The sequence below is a fragment of the Nannospalax galili genome, unplaced genomic scaffold, assembly GCF_000622305.1.
Source record: "Nannospalax galili isolate Female #2095 unplaced genomic scaffold, S.galili_v1.0 scaffold589, whole genome shotgun sequence".
Classification (NCBI taxonomy): Eukaryota; Metazoa; Chordata; class Mammalia; order Rodentia; family Spalacidae; genus Nannospalax; species Nannospalax galili.
In genome coordinates, this window is record NW_008360324.1 from 6147660 (window position 1) to 6153659 (window position 6000).

At 53.5% G+C, this 6000-nt stretch overlaps 1 protein-coding gene across 3 annotated transcripts in view; it reads right to left on the bottom strand.

Annotated features, from left to right (window-relative positions):
- The window catches only part of LOC103727593 (transcriptional enhancer factor TEF-3), an 82703-nt gene extending 77767 nt beyond the window's left edge, over nt 1-4936 (bottom strand). Inside the window, exon 1 of one of the 3 annotated variants that reach the window (XM_029559802.1) lies at nt 4522-4936. The gene's annotated coding sequence lies outside the window, so the exon portion shown is untranslated. Of the gene's footprint in view, nt 1-328; nt 441-4521 lie in introns of those variants that run through there. The other 2 variants (XM_008825518.3, XM_029559801.1) reach the window with 2 other exon arrangements.
- Between the last annotated feature and the right edge of the window lie 1064 nt (nt 4937-6000).

A 6000-nucleotide genomic window follows, 5' to 3' on the forward strand; every position in this document is an offset into this window, starting at 1 on the left:
ACTCTCCTCCCAAGGCAAAGAGCACCTTATCACTCACAGAACCTGTCCCACCCCTCCACAGATGATGAGGGACAGATTAGCCTAGAACATTCCACCACCTGCCAGAGGCAGGAATCTCCCCCTGCCTGTCTTGCTTGGACTGTAGCTGAAGAAATCCCTTCACGTTGTCCAAGCGACCCAGGCCTGCTGCTCTCCACCCAGAGCTCTGCCCCACATCACCTCCTGTCAACTATTACCCAGGGCTCAATGCCAAGGTGGAGGGCAGCCAGGCTGGAGGGCAGCCAGGAAGAAACAACACTAGCCTCTCATCCTGGCCAGGGCAACTCACGAAGTCATCCTGGGGGCTCCAGGAGAAGGGGAAGGCACGGTTCTGGCCCAGGAGTCTGGCAGGAACCTGGCAGACACCACAAGATCTTTGCTAATGGGACACAAAGCAGAGTGCTGAGCCAAATAGTAGGTCCTCCTCAGGTTTCACTGAGTCAAAAGCCCCCTTAGGCAGAGAGCCCCACCCCAGTGGCCCACCCTATGTGTCATCAGCTCCTCCCCAGTGCCCTCTGCACTGCCCCGACCACTCAGCCGGATATGCAATCCCATCCCCCAGGAGGGTCACCCTAGCCTTAGCACAGCTCCCATTTCCTGCCCCTGGTGACTTCTCTGAAGTCTATTGTTCCCACTGAGCTTGGGTCAAAGGAAGCTAGGTCCCCACCCATGGGGGACTGCCTGCCCACCATAGCCAAGGAGCTGGTCTGCACCAGGGAGCCAGCCCATCCTCCTACCTTTCTGGAAGTCTGCCTGTATTCTGCCTGAGGATGGGCACAGATCTTGGCCTGAAGTTCTGGTGAGAATTTTTCCATAGGTTTTGTCCCCACCAGTTTAGGGCTCCAGGACCAGCTACACAGGTATGATTAGAATTTCCCCAATATACAGCCCCAAAGACAAAAAACAAGGGGAAAACTGCTTCAGAAGATCTAGGCAACATTGGGGTAGGCTACAGAAGTTGGAGAAGCCATGCTCCCTGCTTTGCCCTATCCACCACCTGGCCCCCTGAGCTGGTGACACCCCCGCCCTCTGGGTGTTGAAGAACAGCTGTTCAGCTCCGATTTCAGAGCTTTAAACAGAGCTGGAGCTGTTTTCCTCACTTCTGCCAGCAAAGGGTCAAGGGGGCGAAGGGAGAAGGCAAAGTAAAGCCATCCTCAAAAGCCCTGAATTTCCAACTATCGTTAGACTGGCCTCAATTACAATTTGGTCCAAAGCCCGGACCAATGTCCTCCACTTCCCCAGGGAAGGAGGAGGAGCCACAGGTTTGGCAATAGGTATTGCTCTCTGATAGTTACCAGCATAAGACTACAGAATGGAAGGAGGCTGTAACATTTGCATCCCAGGAGATGGAAAAGATAGAGATGCTGGGGGACGGGGATGTAGCTGAGTGGTAGAATAGTGTACTTAGCAAGCTTGAAAATTCTGGGTTCATCCCTAGCACCAAAAAGCAAAACAATAGATGATAGATGATAGGTGATGATAGATAGATGATAGATAGATAGATAGATAGATAGATAGATATAGATAGATAGAGACTATTCCTCCACTTAGCAGTAATACACAACCATGTGGAAGGAGATTATATCTGAAAGTTCTCCTGAAGTCTTTCCAGACTCCCATTCTCTGATTCAACTATAAGGTAGTTGGCTATATACTTTCTGTTGAGACACGGAAGGAAACACCTGCCTCCGACCATCTATCAAAATATCTGCACCACAAGATGGTAGACAACACCCAAGTCAGACTGTTGTCATCTCTATACCTGCTGGATAAAGGGGGCTGGGGAGCGGAGGCCCAGACATTGAGAGAGCAAAGCAGAACACAGAATTCAAAGAGCTTAGGTTCTAGGCTGAGCTCTGCCACACAGAGCTTATGCAATTCTAAGCACATTATAGTCCCATCTCTAGGGGTCTCAGTTTCCCCTTGAGGGGGACATTGATGGAGTCCCACAGTGCTCAAAGTTCACCCTAAGGGCAAGGCAAAAATGGAATGAAAATATGAGCGTCAGAGATTGTGTTATCTGGTGGAAAGGAACCTCTCTACCTGTAGCCACTCTGGTCTCCTAAGGATGCAGAGCATGGTGCAGGACCCACAGCAAATGCTCAATTCACGTTGGTGAAATAACATGATGAACAGGATGAGGTTTCTCAATGGGTATTTAGAAAATTGATAATTCAAAAATCACTTATCTCATGTACCCTAAGACCCTGGATTCAATACTCAGCAAGAATAGGGGGTTAGATGTTCCTTGCCAAAACAAGCTTAGGCAACACAGGGTCCAGTATCACTGGGGATATACTAGCAGGTGTTTTGTAAACATTGAGTTTTCAAAGCAAACTTTCTGCATAGGTATTAGTTACACCCCACCCCCCAATATTATTTATCAGAAAACTGAGTGAAAGGGCTTCAAAGGCAGTGGCGGATTTGCCTGACCCCAAAGCTATGCAATTTCTACCCCATCAGAGCTGCTTTTAGACTAGCCGCACACCTGGCCTGAGCCAAGTGGGAACAGGAAGTTATTTCCCAGCAGAATATCTCATCTATATTGGTGGGGTAGATGGAACAAGAAGAACAAGAGCCCCCACTCCTGATAATTCCCTGATCCATCTTTCTAGAAGCCCCAGCCATCATATCTGCATTGTGATAATGAAGAACTCTGATGCCAGGTCTGTCTGTGACAGCCCCCACCGCTCTCCTGCCAATCTCCTGGACTCCAGCTAAGAAGTCAGAGGCAGTCCTCACCTCCCAGACCAGACCAGCACAAATGCATCCATGCAGTAAGCTACTTAGACTTCTCCGCACAGAAGTGTTGAGTAATCTAGCAAGTTTTAAAGTATGAAGGAGTAATCCCAGATCTCTGGAAGCTGAGGCAGGAGGATCACCCAGTTGGAACCCAGCCAGGTTAGAGAGCAAGACTTTATTAAGGAATGAAAGGTTCCTTCATTGATTGTTCCAAGGAGAGTTGAACCACTCAGAGTAGTTCATACTGATAAACGCTGACACTTTTTTGACCTTGAGGCCATCTTACAAACACTACAGACATCTCAAGATCCAACATGGTCAGGTAAATCTGGTTGCTCAGGCCTGTAATCCCAGCACTTAGAAGGCTGAAGCAGGATTGCTGTAAGTTCAAGGTTAACCTGGGTACAGAGTGAGACCCTGTCTTAAAACAACAGCAACAGCCAGGCGTGTTGTCCCACGCCTTTAATCCCAGAGGCAGATGGATCTCTGTGAGTTCAAGGCCAGCCTGGTCCACATAGTGAGCTCCAGGACAGCTGGGGCTACAGGGAGACCCTGTCTCAAAAAGACCCCCCCAAAAAACCAACAGCAACAAACCAAAGAAGTTTGAGGCAGGAGGATCAGGAGTTCCAGGCCAGCCTCTGCTAGGGCAGTTCCAGGCCAGTGAGGGCTACAGGAGACTCTTGTCTCAAAACAAAACAATCTAACAAGGTCTCTTCCTTTTAGAGGGTGTACCCATTCCCAACAACCCACCCTATCCCCTAAAACCAAAATTCTCTCTCTCTCTCTCTCTCTCTCTCTCTCTCTCTCTCTCTCTCTCTCTCTCTGTCTCTCTCTCTGTCTCTCTCTCTGCCAGAACAGGATCCACTCTCCCTCAGAAAGACAGCTGCCTGGAAGAGGGGCAGGTGTAGGCAGCTTCCTGCCAGCTCTGCCCAGTCCAGGGGGATGGAGTTGGGGGGAGGGTGATATATATGCACTTCCAACCCCCACAGTCAGTCTCCCTGCACACAAAGAAATGGGAGACACTGTCTCCGCTCAGGTTCTACAGGAAGAAGTCAAAGCCAGAATCAACATCCTCAGTGGGAGACACAGATTTACAGAGGCGGCATCACACACCCACTCAAGACACTGGGGTTTTCAGACAGACAGCACCCTCCTCAAGTAGAAATGTACACACTGTCACGTTCAGCACAACAAATACACCTACTGGTGGCAACGTGAGTCACAGCGCACAGATAACTCCTTCAGGTACACCCAAAGTTAAGGATGCTGGCACAGTCAGGCCTCACTTGAACTCACAGAAAAGGAGTGTGGGTGTGCCAGGAGCCCCCTCACACCTGTGTGCACAGTTGGCTGCTAGGGAAACAGCGCCTTAGGGTTTGCGCGTTCTGCTACTGGTCCATCAGTCTTCACCCAGGAACACTCCAGCATCTCAATCCTTGGAGAACCTCTGCGAAAGGTGTCCCCCTCACTTTCACATTGCCTTAATGCTCAAAACGAGCAACACCTCCCTCCTGGGCTTTCTCCTCCTGGCCCGAAAGGTTCCAGTAGAAAAGAGCATGGGTACCGGAGCTATAAGGTCGCCTTTCCGACCCTTTCGGCCCCGCGACCCTGCTCCGCCCACCGCCACTCTCCGACCCTGCGGGCCACCTTGCCTCCACGTGCCCGGCTCTTCCCCCCCTAGTCCCGCCCCGGGACCAACCAAACGCCAAAGTCCCGAGAACTCGCGGCTCGCAGCCTTACCGGTCCCAGGGTGCGGGAGATGAGGTGGGTGCCCTCGGCCGGCTGCAGCAAGTCCGCCAACTGCTCGGCGGAGTCCCGGAAGCCCGGCGATCGCAGCGGGGACAGCAGGGGGTCAGCGGGCAGCGCCCGGGGCCAGGGAAGCGGCGGGCGGAGCGCAGCGCTGAACAGCGCGGAGGGAGGAGTTTTCCCAGCCCGGGACTGCCGGGAAGACCAGAGAGGCAGAAGCCGGTGGAGGGGCAAGTCCTACGGAAAGGAAGGGAGGGAACGGGCCGGGGCCGAACGCGGGCAGCCGGGGCCGAGGCGGGAAGATGCGCCCGGGACAGAGAGCGCGCACGTTGGGCGCCTCTCACCTGACCCGGACGGAGCGCGGTGCAGCGGCGGTCCCACCCCCAGGGCTGGAGTTTGCAAAGGAGCTCGGCTGGAATGCGCGGAATGAGCGCTGGTATGAGATGCGCGCGGCCTGGGGAGGGAGCGGGAGGGAGTGGTGGCGCTGCCACCCTCACCTCAGGGAGGAGACTGTGGCGGGCGAGGGGCCGAGCAGCGAGGGGGCGGGGCCTAGAGGCGAGGGGCGGGGCCTGGCGGCGCTCGAATGGAGCCTAGAGGTGGGACCTGGCGGCAAGGGGCGTGTGTGGGCGGGGCCCCTGTAAGGGGCGAGGTCGGAACAGGGCCGCTCCCCACCAGCCGGTTGCTGGCGGCTCCTAAGAGCTCACTCGCCTGGTCTTTGATCTCCGGATCTAGCGCTCTATTCCAGCTCTTCCTACACCCCAGTTCTAGCTTCTCCTGACTGTGTCACCCCTCCCCACCCCAAAACCGAAAACCTTCCTCTCGGCCAGGGTGCGGCGACCTCCCAGCCACTTTCGCTAGAAGGACCGGGACTGGCAGGAAGGGCTGCTCCCTTCCCCGAGGCTCCCACCGAAGGACGCCCGCCGGGGAGAACCAGGAAGCAGGAACTCCCGCTCAGCGCCCAGATCCGCCACCGTTTTTTCCTAGCTGGCCCTCCCAGTTGCTCTCTTGGTGTCCCTAGAGATCTGCAAAACTGTCACTCCAAAGAGTGGAAAGCATGGAAGGAAAGGAAGTCTGTAAAGTCCCTGCCACGAGGCCTGAGACGAGCTTGGTTGTCACTCAGTGAATATCCTGTTAGAGGGCGCACCGGATGCTGAGTAAATAAGGAAGGGTAGGGTCTCAGCAGCTGTGCTCAGATTGTAATTTAGTTGGGAACTCAGAGTGTAGAACAGCGTCGTCATGAAGTGGGAAGTCTAGGTTTTGAACAAGCCTGCCAAATCTGCTTAGAAAAAACACGTGGGCGTGGGCTCCTGTTTGGAAATCTGTAGAACAGTTTGGCTTAAAAGCAGTTATCGTTAGCACGCAGCTCTATTGCCCACCTTGTCGCTTTGGGAGAATTGAAACCAAAGAAAAGAACTTGACTTTTTCCAAAATTCAAACCCAATCTCTGGGGCACTATCCTTTAACTTTATTATC